The following is a 25,426-nucleotide window of genomic DNA, read 5'->3' on the forward strand; positions in this document are numbered from 1 at the left end:
TTTATTTCGGTGATCGAGCGTCATCGATTGTTTCATGCTGCATTCATGAAAGTGGGCTCAACATGAAACGGAAGTAGGATGGCAAGCTCATGGTGAAAGAGCATGTACCTGCGTTGTATATCTATCTATCTATCTATCTATCTATCTATCTATCTATCTATCTATCTATCTATCTATCTATCTATCTATCTATCTATCTATCTATCTATCTATCTATCTATCTATCTATCTATCTATCTATCTATCTATCTATCTATCTATCTATCTATCTATCTATCTATCTATCTATCTATCTATCTATCTATCTATCTATCTATCTATCTATCTATCTATCTATCTATCTATCTATCTATCTATCTATCTATCTATCTATCTATCTATCTATCTATCTATCTATCTATCTATCTATCTATCTATCTATCTATCTATCTATCTATCTATCTATCTATCTATCTATCTATCTATCTATCCTTACATACTGCAGTCCTTGTTAGGGTTATGGCAGGAAGGGGATTATACAATTGTGCTGCCTACAAACCATACAAAAATACACAGCACTACAGAGGAAAACAAACGCAAAGGTCAATGACACTCAAGTTACAGCAGGAAATTGCCCAACGGATGAGAACGAATGGATCCACGCAGAAAGTTCCTATGTTCGATATTTCGAGGTAAGAAACTATACTGAAGCGCGTCAGTTTGTGGCCAGTACTGTACAATGCTAAGATGGTGACACTTTCTAGATGAGGAAGGTACCACGCGTTTGAAGTATGTGCTAAGAGAAATAAAGTTCGGTGAAATAATTGTACTTTGTGTGCAATGAGTGTTTAAAAGCTTTAGGGATCCCACGTAGAGACGGGTGCTGAGAGCAGGTTTAGAAAGCAGAAGTGCTGAGAGCAGAAAGCTTAAAAAGACGGGGAAAGGTTGCGATCAAAACAATGGTATATATAGTTAAACCCTTACAGTTTTTTTACGCCGAATTCGTTTATGCGGACCCTGTGTCGTCATTGTCAGACTTCACTAAATAGGGACCACGTGACCTAGCAGGAGAGAGAAAAAAAGAGCTCAACAGGGGGGAAAGGGGTTGGATTTGCCCCTCTACCCCTGTGAGAATGCTATCTTAAACGCGAATCTTATACGATTGTCACACGGTGCATTTTAGCCGATCGAGGCAGATCGGCATCGAATTTATCGACAACTGATTCCGCCCTGCCACGAAAAAAAAAAGAAACAAATCTTATGTTGGCGGTTTGCGGCCAACGAGCAGTGTCCAGCGATGGAAACGCAATACTAGAAGCACGTGGCTGCCGGCTCTTCTTGCGCCAGCAAGAAGTGCCGGCAGCCTTGTCAATCGTCAAACCAATCGTCAAAACAATTGCAGTGCCTGCAGCTCAAGTGGTGGGACTTGCGCCCCATATACGGAACTTTGTACTAGTGGTTCTGCACATTCCATCCTAGCTACAACTATGGAAAGACCACGAGTAGTGCGTACTCCTGATGAAGAAGCTGCCTACCGCGAGCGTAAGTGAAAGTTGGCTTGTGAACGGCCTTGTCATCATAGCCAACGCTGAACTGCGCGCCAGAGATGCCGAGTTTAAACGGCAGCGCTCCTAAAGCATGCTCACCACGCGAAGCATGCAAACGCGAAAATGAGGTGAAGGAATGGTGAAATTAAAAATTAACAATATAGACTGCTTGTTAAGTTTGACTTGCATGGTTTAACACTCGGTGTAACACTCGGTGTAACACTCGGTGTAACAAACGCCGCTCCGCTGTTCAACGATCTTCACGGACTGGAAGGAGCTGTGATTATTTTTATGAATCATTTCCAACTTCTCAATATCAGATTTTTTTACATAGATGGTATACCACACAGCCATACTCAAGAATTGGCCGGATAACTGATTTGAAAGTGACTAATTTAGTATTTAAGGGAACTGTGCGCAAAGTACGCTGTGAGTAAGCCAGCTTTTTCAGTGCTTTGTTGCAAGCATCATTTGAATGATGAGACCTTGACATGTTGCTAGTGAAATGCATACCTAGGTATTTTTATCCGGACACATTTTCTAGAGCGCAAGCATTAAATGCTTACGATATAAATGAATGAAACAAGGCTGAAAGAGGCAACTTGAACCATCACACACTGTTCCGACTCTGCTATTTCTGTGTGATTTCAGTTCGTGTGGTGTTTGCTTCAAATCGCCCCGAAATCCGCAAGTTTCTTTCGCCGTGAACGACCGCCTGCAGATCTATATATTAGCTGCCGGAGTGGTCGTACCGGTTCAGCGAAGGGCGAATTTCACGTACCGAGGGAAATTACTAACACGAAAATTTTTCTGCGTTGTCAAAATATGAATAATCAGCATTATTAATTACACAGATAGGGTGGATGATGTGGGAAATCACCGTAAGGTTGGATATGTTGTGCCATTTCTCTGGAGTGTGCTTTATGACTAAAGCAGAAGAATGTGAGAAAAGCTGTGCATTACCATTAGCTATAGTTATCACCGAAGATATGTTCCTCCTTCTTGAGTACTTCATTGCGCGGAGCTGGCAAAACTAGAACTTTCAGAAAGCTAACCCTTCTGAAGAGATATTTTAATGCCTATAAAATGTTATCGGCGACTTTGCGAACAGCGATTGCGTAAAAGTTAAACTCGCTGGTCACAACATCTTTTCGTGTTTCTGGTTTTGGTTCTTTTCTGAGTTATGAGAGATGCAGGATCAGGGAGTAGACGGGAGACGGCAGCAAATAAAGTAAAATAAAAAGAAACATAGGGAACCATCAATGTTTTTAGTGTAATTATTGTGAAACTAAAGAAAAGGTATTTTTCGGATATAAGACATTTCATTTCATTTATTTCCACCTTAAAGGCCCAAGGGTATTACATAAGACATGAAATGGATGGATACTTAACTCCTAGTGATTCACTTGAGTCGGTTACTACCATGAATATAATACACCGAATAGTTATTTGCTAAGAATTACAATCTCCGACATTTACTGGTTCCGTTGACTTTCACTCCATTATCTGCGAACTCTCTTATCCTACGCACAACACAAGGGGAAGGTGCTGTGCATTAGAATCTCAGCACCGATATATATATAAGCTTGGTTCTAATACCACCTTTCAAATGCCTCTGGACATTCATTGCAAATGCGCATGTCGTTTATTTTAGCAGGCGTGACTATTAGAGGCGATATACATGATTACGGAATGTTAGGGCATTCGAGATTGTTATGCGTGTGAGATTGCTGAAATGAATATGTGAGATGCCGTAGGTGTTGGCTGAATCTTTGGAAAGGCGGAAGTGCCAGTGAACCGGTCAGTCAGAGGATGGTCTTAATAAGACCTCAGACGCGTGCTAAATGAATTTAGAGCTATCCGCGCATCACTTGAGAAACCAAGTAGCATCGCAATTCAATTGCAGCTACCACACTTACTAGCCATGTACCTGTATTTTAAGCCATATTCTGTGTATTTAATTGTTATCCTTTTTCTCTCCTATTCCTCTGCTTTATCAAGGCACATCATGTCTACGTCATGGTGACCTCTCTTCCGCGTCTATAGGCAAAAGTTCGTTGTATCACTCTACCTCTACTTGCTTGCCTCGGTTTTATACCTCCTTATCAACATGACGAACTTTCAGGCACTCTAATTCGCATCACGCCTCTCACCCAGGAATCATTGAACGAGAAAGACTGACTGTTCCCTAAATTGACAACGCATCTCACAGATTCAGAAGGCTGGGACAAAGAATAAAGCAAAGGGAGTCCGGTCGCTGTGGGACAATCGAGACAATCTCGATTCTGTTCGCTGTGCTTACACGTCAGCCAGTCGCGCGAAAATGGTGCAGCTGGCTCAATCAGTTGCGCAAGTGACCTGGAAGCTAAGCAGATGCACAAATGTTTTAGTTGAAGCGCATGGATTGCTGCGCATTGTGCTGCATTGACGTCCAGGGAGCTTCACTACGGTTAGCTCTACTTTTGTCACCACCGATAGCTAATGCTATCGGTGGTGACGCGGCAAGCTGTGAATGGTATTCCTGTACGTCCATTTTAGACGTTGGAAACAACAGGACTGCGTCTTTATTTTCCTATAGGACAAAGAAAATAAATTTTATTATGAAAGGAAATATGTCATTACTGCGTACAAATATACCTTACTGTAGCAATCACACTTATTCCACCAGATACGTCGGAAATTGAAGTCAGTGTTTTTTTTTTTTTTTGCTTTTCAATTTTTTTTTACTTCAGCCCGAAACTAGGCTGCTTTATTAGGTTCCTGAGGTCAAGATCATTTTCCATGGTACCTTTGCATTTTTGTTTTCGCTGAATACTTGCACCCTTGAGAAGAAGTTCAATTCTTGTTTTCTACTTTTCGATGCATCTATTCCTTCTTGTCCAACATACTCCCGTTTCTCTGGACTTTCGTCAAATTTTTGCCCCAGCGAAGAGCTGTCTCAGTGTCAAGCACGTTTCGCAGGTGCCAATGAGAGAGAAACATTTACTTCGAGTAGATATTTCCGTGTCAAACAGTATGTTCCACAGGTTCACTCATGACTATATAAGTGCCGCTTATATGTCTCGCTTCAGTGTGCCTGTCGTTTTTGCACTCTGTTTCGACCCCTAATATCAGCCAATTCTCCAACATGCCATTTAGTGATGCGTTGCACACTGCTGAATTATGTGAACAGTGATAGCAAGTCCCCGCCAAGATAGCTCAGTGGCTATGGTGTTGCACCACTGAGCACGAGGTCAAGGGTTCGATCCCAGCCACGGCGGCCGCACTCCGGCGGGTGCGGTACGCAATACCACACGTGCGCCGTGGATTGCGTGAATGTTAAAGGATCCCAAGGGGTCAAACTTATTCCTGAGCCCTCCACTAATGGCGCCTCTTATAACCAACAGTGCATTTTCTGTATGTTAAGCTAAAGAAAATGTTTAGTGACCGAAATTGCATTGCAAGGCGCAGTACCTCAACAGAGTGCGAAAAAATACGAAAAATGTAAAAATATACATAGAGACATAGATACCTACGGTTATTCTTCACTGCCAATTCTGTGAAAGTAGCAAATACCTGCAGCTGTGGCTCAGTTTCTTTGACGTATGATGACGACAAGGTCGCCCGTTGGATTCCCGGGCGTGGCAGTCGCCCTTTGGTAGGGGTGAGATGTGAAAAAAAAATGCTCATGCACATAGAATAAGTAGAATCGTTTGTGTTAAATATTCTTCTGCAGCCACTCACTATGTGGTGTCTCTCACAGTGCCTATGTCGCTTCGGGATGGTAAACCACACGACTTAATCAATGAGCGTAGCAAACAAATCGATAAGAACAAACAACCGGTTGTGTACAAATAACCTCCAAAATATCAGACAATTTTAGCAAATTTCTTACGGTACACACCGGAGCAGTCGGTGCATTCTAAGCATTTACGGGAACACGAATTTGCGTGCACACGACGCTCACACCGGCAGCGGAATGTAGAACGCTGCCCAAGTTCCGCTACGAAGCCGATTGGGCGGAGCATGAGGGCGTGTCTAGTTGGTTTCTTTGTCGTTTTACAGCCACGCTGGCAGCACGCCGCTTGTGTCTCGTTCACTAATTTGTAGGCGCTTCCGGAATCCCTAAAGTCACTAAGCCTACAGGGCCAGTTAATTAGCTACATGAAGTGTTTTGATAGATGCTTTGATACCTGTAGCTTGCCACATTGTGTTGTTTTAGAACGTTCACCCTCCAACTGACACAGCCAGCAACGTCACAGCTTACCGCGCTGCTCAAAAGGGCCACAGCTTATTCTAAACACATTCGCAAGACGTCATGGAGCGATTCGTGTCCTAGATGTTGCCTGGCGATGGACGCCCAGTTTTCATTGTTATTCTAGTGGCCAATCCAGGGCCCATAATTGCGGTAACCCCAACCATCGCTTTTCTCATGACGCGCGATATTGATGGGCACGATCTTACGTGTCTACATCGTGTTTGAATGGGATTTAATGAAGAAGTGCCAATTTAAGATTGTCCAGCGCGTCATTGTGTGCAATTCGAGCATTGACAAAGACTTGGATAATGTTATTTGCATTTACATACATTTTAAATGCTCCAAAAAAACGTTTCCACGCGTGAACGACCCGTGCCTTCATCTACGAGATGTCCAGGGATAATAGGGTTCTTTTGCCTTTTAATTGCTAGCTACCAACACGCTTTAAGCATACGCATGAGATACAGGCGTCAATGAACGACGGTAAACTGTCTTAAGTAGGGGTACTATAGCGTTATTGTGTGCGGTCGTATGTGTGTCTGTGCATGTTTTTCCTTTCTCTTATTGTCATTCATCTGTTATCATACAATAGTCCTGGCGTATGGCCTACCTAGCCTGTATACCTTGGGCAATATAGCTTGCCTACAAAGGCTATCTCTTTCTTTCTAGGCAAGTGCCCGTGGTTACGGATCAAGCAGCACGACGGTACTATTACAGAGAAAAGCAGGTGACAACACAGTGGTAAGTACTTTGTAATGTGTCACTTTTGCATGCCCTGGTCTCGTCACACTAGTACAAACATTATTAAAGCGATGTTCTGTTGTTTCCTTTTCGAAAAAAGAAAATGAAGTCTACGACTGGCGTTTAAGCCATCAGCGACTTTAAGAGTACCAGGTGTTGATAACGATGGTGGGACAGATAATGGCAGACCTTTTTTTTTCGTACCAGTACGTGGTATTGCGTGCCCACTGCGTCGTCCACGGGCGCAGTTATATTGACAGGCCTCAGTGGCTCTCCCATCGGCTTAGCGAAGTGCCCTCGTGGGGAAACTAGGACGCGTGTACCGGTAGAAGGGTTGTCATTATCGTGCGCAAATATTTCCATGCAACGAGCTTCTCCTCTGGGCGGAGAAAAATTTCCGGCGACATCACAAGCAAAAAGGGCTTCAGCGAGTGTGAGCCGTTCCCTCCTACTTGGTTTAGCCAGTGTTGCGTGTGGGGAGCGCGTGTCGACGGGTCATTTGGGGACGAAGGAAAGCTGCGACAGCTGAGTCGTTGGTTGTGAGAGCTCAAGAAACTGGTGCTGACGTGTCACCCTTGGCCACTACTGTGCACTCAGATGACTCCTTTATCTCCAATAACTTGTCGATGTCGTAATGTGTCTCGATTATGGATGGTACGTGAGATGTTACGTAACTGAGATGTTTATTTGTGAATCAAGATCCAAACTATGTAACACGAATTAGCGAGCAGTTGTAAAAAGTCTTGGCAATGGGATAAGTCGTAAAGTACGGCAAGGAAGGAAAAGTATGCCGATCTGCATTCAGATAACGTACACATATTTGGCGCCAGATTTGAGAAAGTCATTCACAAACGTATAATGTTGTATTCTCTAACATAAAGTTGCTCCGTGTCAAAGTTCATGTATTCTTAAGCAACTAATCTGAGCCGTATCCGTAAACGAATTTATAGGCTAAAGGTGTTAGAACAGATGCTAGCCATTTTTGACGTCGGACGTTGTATTAACGAAGGAGGCCGATCAATGGCAAGCAGCACTTACGAACTAAGAGCTCTATGATTTCGGCTCCTATTCTTCAGCCAGAAGTGAAGCTTGTATGCTAAATCTGCGAATTTCTGTTCTCCAAAGCTTCCGCTAGAGTTGATACTGGAAGAAGCGGTTCGTGCTCCAGTAATACTTCTACAAATATGATAGTGGATAACTATTTGTGTGTACACTTTGCCCTACAAGTTCGTACAAATGAATTTACCTTGCTTACCGCTTGAATGAATGCTAGATGTGTAATCGCTGTTGTCACGCAACGATGCAGCCTTGTTATAACGTCCATACGTTCGCTCCAGTGAGCAGTCACCACAATGCACTTGCCTTGCAGAGGTGGGTCGTCACTGGGGTCAGCGGCGATGATCCTTTGCAAAGGATGCGCGTTAGTGGATCAGCGTGCTGGGATGTCCTATTAGCAGGATATCACTTTCTCCTACACCTCAGTTGTCCCAAAGCTTTGTCTTCTCTGTCTCGCATAGGATACCAAGGGCATCATCAAGTGATTACAGCTGTGGTCTATTTTCTTGGGGTTACTGCGTGTTATGCAGTGAGCCGTATGGCATGATGTGCTAGCGACAGACTTCGCTTGAGCTCGCGTCTAGAGTAGTAAATTTACATAACGCCGCATAGTCTGGTCGCAGGAATTCTCATGCGTTTATCTCTTATTGGGTGTTAGTAAAATGCGTTGGTGTTATTGTGAAAACGCCCGCCACGTGGGATCATTTCATGAGGAGTAGGTATATGTAACCACAACAGCAACACTTGTTTTATGAGAACAAATTTACATATTCTAACAAGATTTCTCACACAAAGGATGACAGTGCGTTGGCAAGAGGAAGCAGGTGATCAACTATTTTGGTCTTTCAGGAAACATATCGTAAAGCAAACGTTGTTGTTGCTGTTTATTATTAAGATCGCGGAAATATCGGCCACCGAAATGCCTATTTCCCAATAGTCAAAATTAAATTCCAGAGACAAAAAAATGAAAAAAATATAATACAGAAGAACAACAAAACAAATGGCAGAAAGGGAACCAAAATAGCAGATGAATAAGACACACAACACTGGCGTAATTTACTATACGCATAGTAAGGGCGCGTTCTGCCGGCAAATTACGTACATTCAGTGACAGCGCGCATTACGAGAACATTTCCTATCTCTAAAGCCCCTATCTTGAAACTCAATACAAGCAAAAGAAAAAAAAAAGAACCTTGAACACAGCGCTAAATGAAGTACATCATTGCAAAAACAGCTTGCAAAACACTAACAGCACACATTCCACCAATGGAGGTAAACAAGTTCACATGAGAGCGTACACAGACAGATTGAGAGCACACTCGCAATCAGCTGTCTTTCAAAGAAACTACGTAATGATGTTTTTATCTGTTTAAAATCAAGAAGTTTTTTGATTGCATGTGCTTGTCGCTGCATGAGCAGAATAGAAGAGCCTTGTTTATTAATAAAAGACACTTTTACAGCCGTTTCAAGTGGCTGCGCAAGGCTTATTGCTTCTTTGAATTGCGGGTACTCGATGAGCATACGTTTCACATACGCATCCGCGTTGTTACAGCGAACGCAAGCAGAGGACGACCACTTCTTGATTTTATGTAGGAAGTAAGGTGCGTAGGCCACCTCCGCAAAATATGTATTGTATGTTCAGAAGCCCTCCCCCCAAAAAAAGGAAATTGTGGACATGCTTTGTCCGGTCGTCAAATCAGATGGCCTCAATATGTTTTTGCCACAGTTTAGATACAAAACACATTGAGCATTTCCCATCGACTGATCGACATTGGTCGATGTATTTAACTGAAGTAGTGGCCTTCAATACAAACAGACTTAACAGCTAGTCACAAACACAATAGGTGTTTGTTTAGTTTCATAAAGTAAAAAGAGCTAATATTGTCTTAGCGAGATTACGTTCACATCTGCAGAGTCGTCCTCTAGTCAGAGTAGATTAATCCTCTATAAAAGCAAACGCGTTCAGATATAAATATCACCGCTTGCAATAAACCGCAGAGTTCGAATCATGGACACGGTAAGCAGTCAATAACCTAACATTTACGTCCAGAAATTTCTGAATCGCATGAGTAGTGGAACAATACACTCCATTGGTCGCGTGTTTGTTGAATGTAGTTATTTTTCTTACGTTCCCATAAAGACTCTGCCTTGTCCCGGCTTCTTGCTCGTATGTACAACTATATCATTCAGCCAGTCACTAATGGTCTAGTCCAGATATATCAACGTTCGCTAGTCGCGCTGGCACCAATACCAAACAGTAATGCAGGCATTACGGAACCTTTTGAGCAGTACAATTTTGAATATCGAATAATTTCTCTACTGAAGTGACCCTGCTTTCTCAACAAAAAAAAAAACCACCTGATGTAAGAAGGCAGAGTGGTTTTGGAATCTAGTACGTCAGTGAACATTCGAATGAATCTGCATGAATTTCATGTGTGCGTTCACTGAAGACTCAGAATGCTGTTTTTATAGGGCACCCGGATCGGATTCAGAATGGGCGATGCAAGTGCATTCCGAAAACTGTTCGCATTGTCGTTCTTGTCTGCGTGCTGACGGTCAGTTGCTCAACCGCACCTTTAGGGGCCGATCTGTGGCATACATTTCTGGTGTCGTACACCTCAGACATTTTAGTCTTTCGCGTTACCTCACCGGAATAAGTGTGTTTGTCTTGAAATTTTCTTAATGAACCCTACAAAGTCTCTTAGAAAGGATGCTTAATGTCCAGAGTTTTAGCCGCCTCCTAGGAAGTTTACCACTCGTTTCGGTGCATGAGTTCTCGCGACATCTAGCTAGAGTCGTAAATGTAGTCTACTGCACTCTTCAATCGTAAACATATCCTCTATCATCGAAACCTTCGGTGTTTGATAGGTGTAGTATGGAGAATGGTAAAAATACTGTTGTGAAGGTGCATAAATTGCGTGTGTTGTAATTTCACAGAAGGTTGCCAGAAAGCTATTTTTCGAATATTATCGTGTTCTCAATTCCTTTGTAGGAAAGCCGAAGCTGTTAATTATAGTAAATAGATTGTTTTACCCAGACCACGTGACTTTACCGGTTTTTCTCTCGGAGCTTAGCCATACAAGTGTAGACAGTACACAGGCTTCCCTAAAGCCAGTTGTATTTGTAATCGTGTCTTTACTTTCGTACGCTGCCGCTATCCTACATTGCAAAGTGCAGCTTATCTCTTAATTTGCCTATTTTCTTTCTCAATGATCGGATTAAAATCGAAGGACATTTGCAGTAAGCACGCGCAATGTCCCGTGTTGATTTATTACTCTATAATCCTCATCACGACTGCTTGTCCCAGCAAGCCTGCCTTCAATCAAGCCTATGTTTCTGCTATCTCTTTCATTCCATAAGAAAATCGTCTCTTAATCGTTTCATGAGACTTGCTGATGCATCTTAGTCACTAGTGCCTCTTCTTTCGAGTGCCTTCCACGGTTCTACAATAGCACCTCGTCGTATTGCGCACGGAAGGGTCCATTTTCCCGGTAGCGCAAGCCTCTTCGGTTCAACAGACTCTGTTCCGCGGCATTTGTATACCTCGCATTTGCAATTCAAACCCAGAGTGCCGTCTCTCACAGAGCACGTGTTCAGAACAGCGCCACTTTGGGTCAGCGGAGCGGCTAATGCGAAAAGGAGACTCTTACGGTAGGCTGGATGGTTCCTACTGAGCTAAATTCGGAAAATTGGGTTGGCGATGGGAGGGGCAGAGTGATGGGTGTAGCCATGGCGGGGGTGCGCTATCGATTTCGCACGCGACGGTATCGCTCCTGAAGAACAATGCCCCACCACCCAACGCGAGTGCATTTTTTTTCTCGCAAATACATTTCTTATTATCTTCTATAGAGGCACCTTTATTTCAACTTGCATATATTTTGCCACGAATATATGTTCTCGTATATTCATTTCCCCCATGCTCGCTGTGACATTTCCAGTCGTCAGAAAGTCATCAAAACCTCGTAATTTCTCGGCTGGAGGTGACATGAGAAGAGAAAGTAAGTTTTGTTCTATTCTCGCACTGAGCAAACAGGCTGACAAACATTCTCGAGCGTTATTTCACGTCATTGACTGAAATCGTTCCTGTCAAGATTATTAACGCCAAATGTTATTTATCTTGGCTTATTCGTGTTTTAAATAATACGAGGTTTCTTCCCGACGCCTTGCGCCAGTTTAACGGCCACGCAAGTGACATTTTCTGCGTAATTATCTTCGAAGAATTATCTCTGCTTTTCAGGCAGTAATGTTCGCTGTCCATTCTCGCTGGAACAATGAATGTTCGTTAAGCGACGGCCTTTTTTTCCAGGCGCATTTGCCTGCTTGCTTGCTTGCTTGCTCCTCCAGTTTTGACGCTCTCCAGCTTTGAGTCATTTACTACGATGTGATGTTAACTTGAAGAAAGTGATATCGGTATCCTTTTCCCGTCATTAATTCTGTCAAGGTTCCTTTCTTTACTTTGGTGTTAGCGGAACGCTTTCATTCAGTTCCATGTCAATTGCTTCATAAGTTGTACCAGTTTTGTCTTCAACCCGCCTTCAGTTACTCCATCGTTGGCTCATAATCCGCTGAGGATTGCAACTCACCTTTCTATATGTGTGGTTAATAACGACTTATGCTCGTACTTTCGATGTTCTTTTAACTTAAATCGTATCCCCGTAAATTTTCAAGTCCGGAAAGTACGACCACTCATCTTTAGCAAAATGGCGTGATGTAATTTATGTGACAGTCTTAGTACGTAATTATTAAAATTCAGATTATTTCGTGCTCAGAGAAATTGGCATCTTATATATTCAAGCATTTCAATCTGTTCATTCTAAATATTGTTGGGCATTGTTTTTCCGTTCACCTATTCACCTATCAGGGCCACTTTGCAAAATGACCTAACGTAACGTGATGTAACGTGACGTAGCGTTACGTGCATTGTTTACATACCCGGCTTCATAAGACTGACCTACTCATCGAAGTAAACGCTGAGAGCATCGTTGGTATGTCCCCTTTATATGCATTGCAACATTTCAAGCAGCATAGATTACCCTATAGAATGGATGCATGCGCTCAACTTTGATCAAGCTCCCTTCCTGATAGCATAATAATAGCACTTCTGCATGTTTGAATTGAGGTGGTGTGCACGAAATACTTTCGTTGGCATTTCAGTCTTGTGATTTTGATTCCTGATGAATTCATACGGGGAGAGTTTGCGAGCCTAAGCACAACAGTAATTGTTTTGAGGAGCATCATTCCACCTGCTGCGACATCAGTTTTGTAGTTATGCTTGGAGTTACCGGTATATTTCATTATATTGCTTCCTTCTCACCTGACTTTTGAAGTTGCGTGCCTATCTCTTTATTCGTGTATGTATCTTTTGTTATTACAGCTTTTCTGCGACAGAGCCACAGCTATAGTTTGAATAGGCTTTCTAAAGAGTTTCGAGGCTTAACAGATTGTTGGCATCTATTCCCATTTGTCGTTGACATTGAGTTTTGACGTCACAGTCAACAAATAATTATAGGTGTGACTCGAAATTGTAAAGCAACGCATTTGCCATCACAGACTCCTTAGTGTGTAAATAATAGAGAGAAAGACAGGGAGGTTAGCCAGTTCTCAATGTTCCAAGAGCATGGCTGAGCAGATACCCTAATACCAAAACCACCATTGAAAGACAGTGGCGTTTCGAGTTTCACGTCGGCGTTCGGATTGTTCTACGGATGCCTAAATTGAGTCAAGAAAACCAGATAGAGTTTGAAAAAAGAAATCAAGCTTATAGTGCTTTATGTTGCAGGAAACACATGACTGGGTTGGTAACTGTTAATAGCATGCCGTCCTCATTGAGCACTGTGTTCGTGCAGCACTGACTTGTGTATTTTGCATATCCCGACTTTCTTGTTATACGGGGTCTTACAGAGCGTCTTAGAGAAGTCCATTTTTTTTTAATTCGCCATAGCAACATCTAGTAAATTGTAATTGTGATGCCCAAGACGTGAACCTTCATACAGAATTCGGCATGAGTTGTGATCCTTAGCCTTCTGTAAGATCCAGTATCAAGTTGCTCGGAACCGCTCATGGCTGCTACCAGTGCGCTTCATCTCCATGAACTGCATCGGCACGTGCTTCAGGAATTCGGCTAGCCGCGGTGGGAACGACTTAATCATCGTTCTACGTCAATGTGCCTGGAGCGCTGCGCAGCATCACCAAAGGCAGCGACACCGTGCTGGCCGGATATAAAGTACCTCCAGCTTACTTTATGGCCGTAGGGCACGGCGGCATCGGAAACGTGCGGACCGATCAAAACCCGCTTTTTTTCATTGTGCAGGTAAGAATGCATTCTGATAAATGCTTTCGTTCCGAGGACCGTTTTCTTTTGATGCTGGCGTGCCCTCGGCTGCGTGCTATGTATAATGTACTCACTTATTCACTCAGGAAATTATTGCTTGGAGGTCTTATAAAACAAAATCCGCGTCCAGAATAGACTCAAATCCTTAGGCACCTTAAGGAAACTGCATCAGATATTAAAGAAATCAAGGAAACCCGTCTGGTAGACATCGAGAAGAAATTAGATACAATTACCGCTTTCGAAGAAAGGGTAACATCGTTTCAAGAGCAGATTAGCTGCATGCAAAACGCACTTCAAGCATTTGAACCTAAAATAGATGACTTAGAAAACCATGCTAGCCGCTCAAACTTGATAGTTCACGGACTTCCAGAAAAAGATAATGAGACAAACACAGCACTTGAAACTGCAGTAATTAAAGAAATTTTTCAGGATATCCTTGAACTTGACAGCGTTCAAATCAAGCGTATACATAGACTAGGCAAGCGATGACCTGACTCGACGAGACCTGCCATTCTTAAACTGTTAGATTCAAGAAGTAAGTATGCAATATTCGAAAAATGGTTTCACACTAAATGGCATGAATTTTTCTACCAGCGAATATTTTCGCAAGGAATTCGTGACATCAGAAAGAAATTGTGGGCTAGCCAAATTGAATCGCGACAAAAAAGACAAGGTTTCACTACGATTTGATAAACTATATATCAACAGCGTACCTTCTGTCTGGGAACACAGTGTGAATGATAAAGTTCCATGGCGAAAAAACGACAATGTAGGCACGAGCCGCCCGATCACCAGATGCCACTGAGTTGAGGTTATTCAACCGTAACTCAGTTAGTTACAGTGGGTCATTCTTTTGCATGAACTCTGGATAAGAATGGTCAAATGTACGGCATATTCCTTGGTTTTAGCAAGGTATTTAACAAAGGTATTCATCACAATCTAATTACAAAACTTAAGGACATAAATCCGCCTGATATATTTATTGCATGGATTGAAGACTGCTTGACAGATCGTGCCCAGTTTGTTTCCGTTGATGGGAACAATTCGAGATTTTTTCCTGTAACATCACCCGCTGTGGTTGCTCAATGGCTATGGTGTTGGGCTGCTGAGCACGAGGTCGCGGTATCGAATCCCGGCCACAGCGGCCACATTACGATAGGGGCGAAATGCGAAAGCACCCCAGTAGTTAGATTTAGGTGCACGTTAAAGAACCACAGAAGGTCTAAATTCCCGGAGTCCTCCACTACGGCGTGCCTCATAATCAGAAAGTGGTTTTGGCTCGTAAAACCCCATAATTTAATTTAGTTTCCTGCAACATCAGGCGTGCCCTAGGGCAGTGTTCTTGGGCAATTGTTGTTTTTAATTTATATATATGACATTGTTATCGTAGTGCTACCAGGAACTCAAATAAGACTGTTCGCGGATGATTGTGGGCTCTTTCGTCAAGTTACTTGTACAAATGATCAACAGAATTTGAATTTAAGTCTTAAAAACGTGTTAAATTGGTGTGATGAACACGGTATGGCTCTAAACCCACAAAAAACTGTTTATCTCCGAATAATAATGCCTTCTTCAGGAAGCGTAGCAACAGGAAGTGGACCTGGAAAAGCCCTAATGGAGAAACAAGAACTGAGATAGATTTCAAACTCTTTGCCGATCCCAGCATAGTGCAGGATGTAGAACTGTTAGGTAGGGTAAAGTGCAGTGATCACAGGTTAGTCAAGTCTAGGATTTCACTGAATATGAAGAGAGAAAGTGCGAAAATAGTAAAGAAGAAACGGGCCAATCCAGACGCAGTAAGGGTAAAAGCAGATAAATTCAGGCTGGTGCTTCGAAATAAATGTGTAGCTTTAGAACAGAGAGATGATGATGACACAGAGGTTGTGAATGAAACCGTAACTAGGCTGGCTACAGAAGCAGCAATTGAAGTGAGAGGTAAGACATCAAGGCAACCAGTAGGTAATATCTCCTAAGTAACATAGGACCTAATAAAGAAACAACAAAGCATGAAAGTGTCGAACTCAAGAGATCAGAAAGAATTCGCGGAACTGTCAAAACTTATCAACGAAGAAAAAGGACTCGTACAAAAACACCTCTTGATTTTACGTATAACCTTGGTTTAACATCATTACAACAGGTAAGCAACTATAAATATCTCGGCGTAACAATAACTAACGACTGGTCTTGGAGCCTACACATACACAGCATATGGCCTGCCGCCTTCCGTAAGGTGTGTTTTCTAAAACATAAGCTTAGAAATTCTCCTTCTAACATTAAACTACTCAGTTACTTTACGTATATCAGACCTAAACTAGAATACTCCCATGTTGTATGGGACCTCTTCACTGAAGCTAGCATAAAAAAAAGCTTGAAGCTGTACAAAGAAAGGCTGTTAGGTTTGTTTATTCAAGATGTAATATTACAGAGTGTTAGGTTTGTTTATTACAGGCTGCTAACAACATTGAAAAATTTGAAATACAATGAAAAAAGAACCGTCTGAGCTTTTTTTACCTACTTATAATCATAAGTTAGCCTTTAACCCGCATGCATATTTATCTCCTTTGTGCACTAGACATACACGACATCATCACGCCCATTCTTTAACCCCGTATTTTGCTAAAACTGCTACTTTTCAGTTTTAATTTTTTCCACGTACTGTATTAGAATGGAACAGACTAACTGATCTTAACCAATTTTCTGTGACCTAGAGCCTTAATACGTACTTTTAATTGGTGCGATGTTTCCATTTTACGTAATGTTTTGCTGTGTCATCTTTTATGTTTGCGCTTTTATCTTGCCTACTGTACCTGTCCTGTTTGAACTAGTTCTTGGTCTGCAGTATGAAACAAATAAATTTAAAAATCGTTGCTGTAACGAGGGGCAGAAGGCGTCGCTTTGTTACTTTAGTGACACCTTGCTATTCTTTGCATTTGCAACGCAATGCTACTGTTTCAGAAATTTATAAACCCTAGAAACCTTTCTTGAAAATGCTTATTTCTTACGTTGTGTCTTTGAATAATGTTGTTTCAACAACTCAGTGCTTTCATTCAACGCAAGCAAAGTGGGATCTGGGAGACAGTGTGTCATCGCTTTATTAAAATGCCCAGAATAAAGTACGTTCCTTTCGAGCTGTTGTCATAGCGGTAACTTGCTCCAGGTTCTCTTGTTCAGCTGCTCTTATACAAAAAAAAAAAAAAGACAGGTCATGAATACTTTGATAAATGAGTTCTATATGTATAGAGAGACTGGCACATGCTCTTGTTATAAAAAGTAGTCTTTCTTTTCATCGGAAACAATTTTAAGGGTTGAAGCACACACGAGCTCTTGCGTAAAAAAAAAGTAGAGCTTTATTTCAATTTAGTATTGAAGAAGACGGTGTTTGCATAGCCTTTATTTCTTTGGGAGCGGCGGAAACCTACAACTATAAATTAAGGGGTGTTCCCTCATACAAGAGGCGAACCAATAGATTAGATTCTGCGCAGACGCGTTTCAATGAAAACTGCCGCAAAGTTCATGCAAAAAGAATAATAGATTAACCCGGTAAGCCTCTCTCGGGCAGCGAATAACTTAGGGGGGAAGTTCAGCACGCACTGCAAGGGTACGTCGACAGAGGAGGGATCTGATGGCGCGAGTAAGATGGATCGAACGAGCTTCTGACAACGCTCCAGTGGTTGCGATGCATGGCTTCTGTCTTTGCCTGCTTTCAAGTTAGTTCGTTCTATCACGTTCCACTCGTCGCAATTTTATCATATGCATTGCTCGCGCCCTGTCCTTGGGCCTCTGACGACAACCACCCCTGAAACCGTCGGTGATTTCTGTCTTCGCCTTGAGTTTTGTTGAGAGATCTTCCGTGTTTCCCATCTTTCAAGTTTAGTTCATGATTCAGTTTCCAAAAAAAGTTCTGAAAACTACAATGAAAATAATTTCCGAATGCAAGCAGCGGTCTTTGTACCATACTATTACAAAGTTAATGAGGCTTGCCCTGGTCTTTACGATTTCCGCCACCCCGACTGATCAAGATCATGATCACCTGCTCATGATCTGAGTGTGCAGCATCACCTGATGCACACTTGGTGGCCATTTTAACGTTAGAGGACCCGTGCCCCAGTAAATTCGGCGTCGGCGTCCCGCGTCCAGTGTCGACCATCGTTTTGGCAAAATCGTTCCTAACCATGCAAACCCAACCGCTCATACCTAACCAAGCAGATGCTCGGTGTAGCGCAAAAGAATTTACGGAACCAATTGAATTTCTCAAAGTAAAATGCGCCGGAAAAATCTTAAAGTAGAACTTACTTACAACCTACAGACATCATAGCACCGAAGTGTAATTTCAGTATGCGAGAAAACATAATTCCGTTACGCGGAAACTCAAACAGAAATCTCTTTTCGAGCGTTTAATTATACCATTAGTAGATCGGCCACGGAGCGGCAAACCCAGTTTCTTGCAACACCTCCAAATGGCGCTCGCCTCCGCCGCATCGCGGCCCACGCAAGCGGACGCATTTTTACCAGAAAGCTCGGCTTCGTGCATAGCGTTCACCGCCAGCGTTTCCCGGTAAACATTACGGTTACATAAGCTACAGTTGCCGAGAAGCGTGAGAAGTCAGAGATCTTTGAATGCTATCGCGTTCCACATTTAAAGGCGAAGCTTAAGCGTCCTCGAACTCTTTATGGCTTCTTTTTCTTAACATGTAGTTGTAGTTAATCTTGATGTGGTGGGCTGTTGTCTTGCAAGTTCCTTCAGGTCCTGCTATGTCCTGGTGCTTAATAAATAAATAAATATTTTTTAAGTCACACCAGACATCTGGCTGCTGTCGGTGATCATATAGTTATCTTTGCAAATGTAATCATCAACCAATATAAGAAACATGACTATACAGTGTTAACGGAATCAGAATCGGTGTATCTCAAGTCGGTCATGAACAGATATAGAGGAATGTAAAGGCAGGGAATTAAGTAGTTGCAGTTGCTCTGCTGTCCCACACGTATGCTGTAGAAAAGAGAAAGAAAGGAATAAAGAAATGAAATATTTCACAAATCTTACAGTAGCGACCAAGCAGGAGATTTTCTTTGTGCCACATAAATGCAATAATGTTTGCATTTCATAGTAGAGTTGGCGCAAGAGAAGGACAAGCTCATTTTTCTTAGCTGTATAGTGAACATAAGAATACGAGAAAACAGAAAGCAAGAACTAACAGAATTATGAATGTAGTTACGAACTGGAGCGAGAGTGTAAAGAGCAACACAACGTTCGCGTATTTGTATCACCAGAGATCGCAAGAGGAGATCAACTAGAACTGATTCTCCTTTCCACACACGAGCAAATGCCCCGGGAGATGACACAAGCAAGCTTTAGCGCAACAGCCTTGGTATCTCAGTGGAAATATGAAATGACATAATAGCAGCTGATTCGATTTCCTCCTGCCAGTAGACACACCTGGTTTCATCGCATGCTCTGATAAAGCTTTTATCTTCTTCCTGCCATTTCCCTAGTTTTTTGTATTGACTCATTTCTGGTTTGCTTCGTTTTGGCATCAAAAGATTTCTTGTTAAGTATGTTTTTGTAAGACATTATGATGGAGTTTCTTGAGGTGTGGTTACTTGTAGAGCTCGTAACTTTATGTGTTCTCTTACTGCATTACATGGGATCAAATTTGCAATGTCCTACTTGCACATCTTGAATATCGCTGCACCACAGTGTGTCACAGCTATGAAACGTTCAGTGTAATGTGAACGAAACGTAGCGCTCGTTTCGTGCGCTCTCTCACCCGCACTTTGCGTTTCGTTGCAAGTTACGAATTTATTATGGCTCTCACCTATTCTGTGACTTTTACATCCCTTTGTGCTGGTTATGTTGTGAAACACTGTGCACATGACCTGTAACTAACCACTTAACGTTTACTTTATCTTACCGACTTTAACTACTGTCAAGAGTTACGTTCGCTCATTAGCTTCATTCGCTGCTAGAATCGCTCATGGTGCCTGTTTTTGCGGAGAAGTTGTTAAGAACTACTTTCCTGACTGTCGTGCCCGCGTGTGAGATTGCGCAATGCCGGGCTGACTCGCAGCGGAGGTGGCAATGACGTTAAGCACTCCCGTTACGTGGGCCAATCCCTAAAATAGTACAATACCGGGCCGAACCGCGGCAGAGGTGAAGCAGGCGTTAAGCACTCCCCATATGTGGGCCGATCTCCGAAATAGTGAAATGCCGGGACAACCCGCGGCGGAGGTGCAGTTCGCCATTAAGGAGCCCATATACACAGCTTCGCTGGTCATCTTTCTTCACAGACTGTAAGGGCACTGAGTTTTCCCAACACCTGTTATTATATACAGCTTGCTAATTTTTTCCCTTTGTTTATTTCAGCATACGTACAGGAAGACGTCTTGCAGTAACAAAACTGTCAGGGGGCCCTCTGACGATAAACAGACGCATTTGCCAAAGCTTTTAGAAGCGCGAACTAAGAAACGCACTTATAATGCTTTCACACTTCAACCTAGAGCTCTTGGGCGTAAATACGTGTCACTACCATGTTCTTTACGATTTCATCGTGCAGTAATTGCCAACCATGGCAAGCACCGTCCACAAGAAGAGATGGTGTAAGTTCGCCACATTTGAAGGCTGCTAGATTAAGCGTAAATGCCTTCACAAGTCGTCGGAGCCGGCGTATGGGTGCCGGATATTTACTCAACCTTCCTGTCACTTGCTTCCGCATTTTTCGCACCGAGCTAGACAAGCAAGCAATCCAAGAGCCGGGAGCTGCTTGTTTGAGAGAGCAAAATGTGAGGCTTTTTTTTTTGTGCCGGCGTGAATGCCTTTCTGCTTTTCCGACATTGGCCCCACCTACGGTGTATAATGAATAATCGCACCTTAAGACAAATATCCCAAGGCAATGCCAGTGCTTGTCTTTATTCGACGCGCAGACATCCTCTCTCGCTGCTGCAGAAGTCTCCTGATATCACTTGATATAGTGCAGCGATTGCTTTCGATACAGCTATTTATTTTTCTTTTATTCTTAAAGCCCTAATTTTATCTGTTGGCACTTGTAGTTTAAACACTGCGCTGACAGCGCTCTATTAGTTCCCTTTTGTGATGGTAATGGTTACGCTATGATTCTGTTTTGACCAACTGCACTTTCACTGCTTCCACAAAGGCAGCAAGACTTGCAAGCTGGGTGTTTTCCGTTATGCGCAGCGCTAATTTTTAGCATTAAGTTTATTATTCTCCATATCAAACCGAGACTTAGGATGGCTGCTTATTATAGATTTGCTATCTGTTCTCATCCTCATGTCGCACATGACATAACACGAAGCTTCTCGTCAATATTTTATCTAGTTGTGTTTAAAATCTTACTCGGTGCGCTATCGTGGTAACTTCACAGAATATATTCGATGTACATTAAAGAAACTTTCGGTGGCATTATACGAAAAAAGAAAACAGATCATAAATGTCGACACAATGTCACTGTATACTTGATTTGGGACCACGTTCTGACAGAACTTGATCATTTGGAGGCAACATACGTTTTCGCTTTTATTGTCCCTCCTTCCGTGAACGAGTTACCCTCAATATTGTGATTGTGAATTTTACTTGAATACACAGAAGTAATCCTCTGGTTCGAAACAAAGGCCAAATGTTCGCTCCAGAACTTTCGGGGACCAGCATCGTTGCCGGGATTTGTTGAGCCGGTAGACAGGATGCGCGTGGCTCCACTGAGATATCGCGCTGCAGTCATCACACCAACGCAAAGCAGAAAGTATTGCACAATGTCAACAATCGAAAACTTTGTTGCGTATTTTGTTCATTCTTCTTTTCTTTTTACCTGTTTCCCTAGAGAGTATTCTTTAAAAATTCAGTACCATTATTTCTTTTTCATTTATAAAGTACTGAACATAGACACTGCAGGTGGAAAAATGTTGTCCTCAGCTGCCTGCCTTGCTTCTCTACTTTTCTGAAATCACTGGGTGCTGCTGGAACACCGCCCCCATGGCCCGTCGGCCCATAAAGCGGTCAAGGCGCTTTTGTGCTTCTTAAGGACGACGGGCTTGCGCGACCATCTGTGACATTTAATGTAATTTCTGTTGGCCCACACACGTCAGCGAATACACCGCAATTTCCATCTTTCCTTCCTTCCTCTCTCTCTGCCTGTTGTCATTGTTTCCCCTTTCCCATTCCCCCGGTGTAGGGTAGCCAACCGGACGTTATTCTGGTTAACCTCTCTGCCTTCTACTTATCTCTTTCCCTCCTTGAAATCACTGTGTCAAGCATTTATTTAGGTATCTCAAAAAAGATTAAGAAAGCCTTCTCATTTTAAATAAATTTGCATCTCTTCGTCCTGGAATTACACGTGTTCATGCAAAAGAGGCGTCGTGCTTTTCGCTTACTAACGCAAATGCCCATTTTGTTGCTCTTCGAAACATCTGCCGCACTTCAAGCGTACAGCTTTTCCTTTCAACATTTTCTTCTGCACTTGATAAACTATCTCGTTTGACGTGTCTGTCAAATGTATGACTCGGTATGCCTATCCCATTTTTAATTTTTCAATACACTACTTGCCTTCCTGCGGCCGAACTGTTTGTTCCCTCTTGCTGCAGTAGGATCAAATGGCATTGCCGATACGATAGCTATAGACTTAGTTTCCGACAAACATTGCTTTTGTACTTTTATACAGTTTCAGGTTGAAAATATTGTTTTGCTTCAATACTACGCAAATAGTTTCGCGCACATGCCTTCGATCGAACTTCTACGCCTAGGGTATAGAACGATCAAGCCTACAATTTTTCGTGTACTAATATGAGCGTAGACGTTTGTGCTCAGCACAGCGCAAACCTTTTTGGGAATAAATGTGCTGAGATTTGCTGGTAGCGTGATACTTAGAAACACTACACTTATCAATCGAAAGAAAAGACGTGATTGCTGTTACTTTTCACATAATTTACATATGGCCTTATTTGAGCTCTATTTTTCTGTTTTTTTTTATATGTGGTGGGACTTTATTCCTCTGATTTACATGCAAATAACTTGGAAAATCCCGGCACAAAGAAGGTTGTTAAGGAACATGAGATATTTTCCCTCTGAAATGATGTACGTGCTCAGCCAGAGTGGCTTCTAGCGGGCGATGAATAATTCATTGCTGCTGCTCTGGTCTTTCTTTTCCCAAGCGATTGAAAAAGCCAGCAAGAAATTGAAATTCGGCCTGTTGACTTTTCAAAAGATCTTTTTTGTCTGCGTTCTGCTAGTTGTATAAACAGCTGCGGCGCACGTTTTCTTAATCTTGCGAAGCGTGATGATCATAATCGCACATGCCAAGCGGTTTTCCAGCTTGCACGTGACTGTTAAACATGAACATTTGAGAATACTTTTCGCAACCATGCTCTACTCTGTGCATGGGAAGTTCAGGTTTAGTAAGTTTCTTGCTAAAATGTGTGGGTTCGCCGAGTTGTCCTGCCGCGAAGCACTCTCATCATATTCATGACTGTGACGGAACTTACCGCGTGTACGCACTGTTACATCCCGCCCTCATCGTCAATCTTGAAATTCTTGTTTTTCCCCTGATTGATTTTTTTAGCAGAGTAGCAGGCTATGTAAATTTTAACTCTGGCCGACATCTATGCCTTTTCACAGATAATATTCTCCTATCTTCATCTCTTCACTCAGGCTGTTCCATCTATGAAATTACGAGATGTTTCTGATTCCATACCACGAATTTTCGACCATGTTTGAACTATCATTTCGACCATAGTGATGGTTCTGTCACTAATATTTTAACATGGCCAGGATAGGACACGAACGAACCCCATTAAGGCGTGAACCACCTGCATTGTTAAATTATAACTAACGCAAGCAGTGAAATATCACTGGAAACCATGAGTTATGGTCGAAGTAAATTGAATAGACTGCACACGGCGTGGTAGTTGTATGAATGAGCTTATCCTGTATTACCACATGCCGTATTGCATTTTGTTGTGTAGGTTCGGCTAGTTTTGCTGAGGACCTAGTCGCTCACAGTGGTTTAAGCAGCCGGGCGTATTAAGTAAAAATGTAATTTCAGAGGCGAACTTTATTAGGGGCTCATCTGTTTTCTTCGTATACAAGCTGATGAGTTAGAGGTGTGCGCAAAGGGTCGGGCATGCGCACAAGTGTCGGGCAAATGCAAGAAAGACGCTTTTATTAGATTTCGTGGGCTGACTTAACGGCTTTCTTAACAAAAGGTCGTTTTATGCATTCAAGCACAAAAGTTGCTGGAACAGCAATGCATTTCTCCGCAATGTTCGGGAATTAATATATCATAATTAATAATGCAGGTAGTAACGATTTCAGCCGTTCATTCTAAAACCATGTTCACTAATATTGGCATGCCCCAGTGTTCCATATTGGGTCCGCTTTTATTTTTATTATACGTCAATGATCTGCCTAACTGCCTGTCCTTTTCGAAATGTATACTTTATGCAGATGATACTGCTATTATTAATTCTAATAAATGTATCACAACCTTAGTATCTAACCTTAATGGCGGCTTACACAGCCTGCTGGAGTGGTGCCATACTAACCAGCTACAGATAAACCCGTCTAAAACGAAATTTGTTGTATTCACTTCTCACCAACGAACACTTCACTCCATTCCTCCTATCATATTGGGCGAAAGTCCTATCCCTGCAAGTTTTTCATGTAATTATCTTGGCATAGAAGTTGACAAACATATTAAATTTACTGAACACATAACCAAACTAAAACAGAAGATTACCTACGGGATTAGGGTACTTCTAACAGCACGAAACATATTTGACCATCAAACATTACTATCATTATACTTTTCATTTATTCATTCCAACATTAATTACTGCGTTACTTGCTGGGGAAACACTTACGTAACCCATTTAAACTCATTGCAAATTCTACAGAATCAGGCTATTAGGATAATTACATTTAGCCCATATAACAACAACGCCTCATATCTTTTACGAACTAATCACATTCTTACAGTCACACAACTCGTTAAATATAATCTAGGTACCTTTTTGTTCCGTCAAATCAATTACACACGATGCGACAGCTTGTTACCACAATCTTCTCTATTAAATACTAATATTACCAGGTTTGCAATAAATAGGAACTTCATTTTACCTAAAATACATACTAATTATGGCAAACAGAGCGTCCATTTTTCATCTGTCGCATTCTGGAACACACTACCATTATACATAAAAACACTTAAAATTCACGAATTCAAGAAACAACTAAAAGATGACATTCTGTCGAATACTGATGCCTAGTCCATACTCACAACCATTCTTTCAGGGTGCCTTCATTTCATTTTCAATGCCATACAGTTACGTTTCTGTTTCTGCCTCACATATACATTCGAGTTAACTAATTCTACTGTGTTCGTAACGTCATCTACGCAGTTACTTTATCAGTTGTCAACGAGATTGTGTTACAGTGCTCTTTTTCATGACATTTATGCATATGTAATTTTTCAACCATGGTATTCATACTAAAACCTGTAATTTTTCTATGTTAACAATTTGTTGAAAACT

Source organism: Dermacentor andersoni, chromosome 5, assembly GCF_023375885.2.
Source record: "Dermacentor andersoni chromosome 5, qqDerAnde1_hic_scaffold, whole genome shotgun sequence".
In the NCBI taxonomy this organism is placed as follows: domain Eukaryota; kingdom Metazoa; phylum Arthropoda; class Arachnida; order Ixodida; family Ixodidae; genus Dermacentor; species Dermacentor andersoni.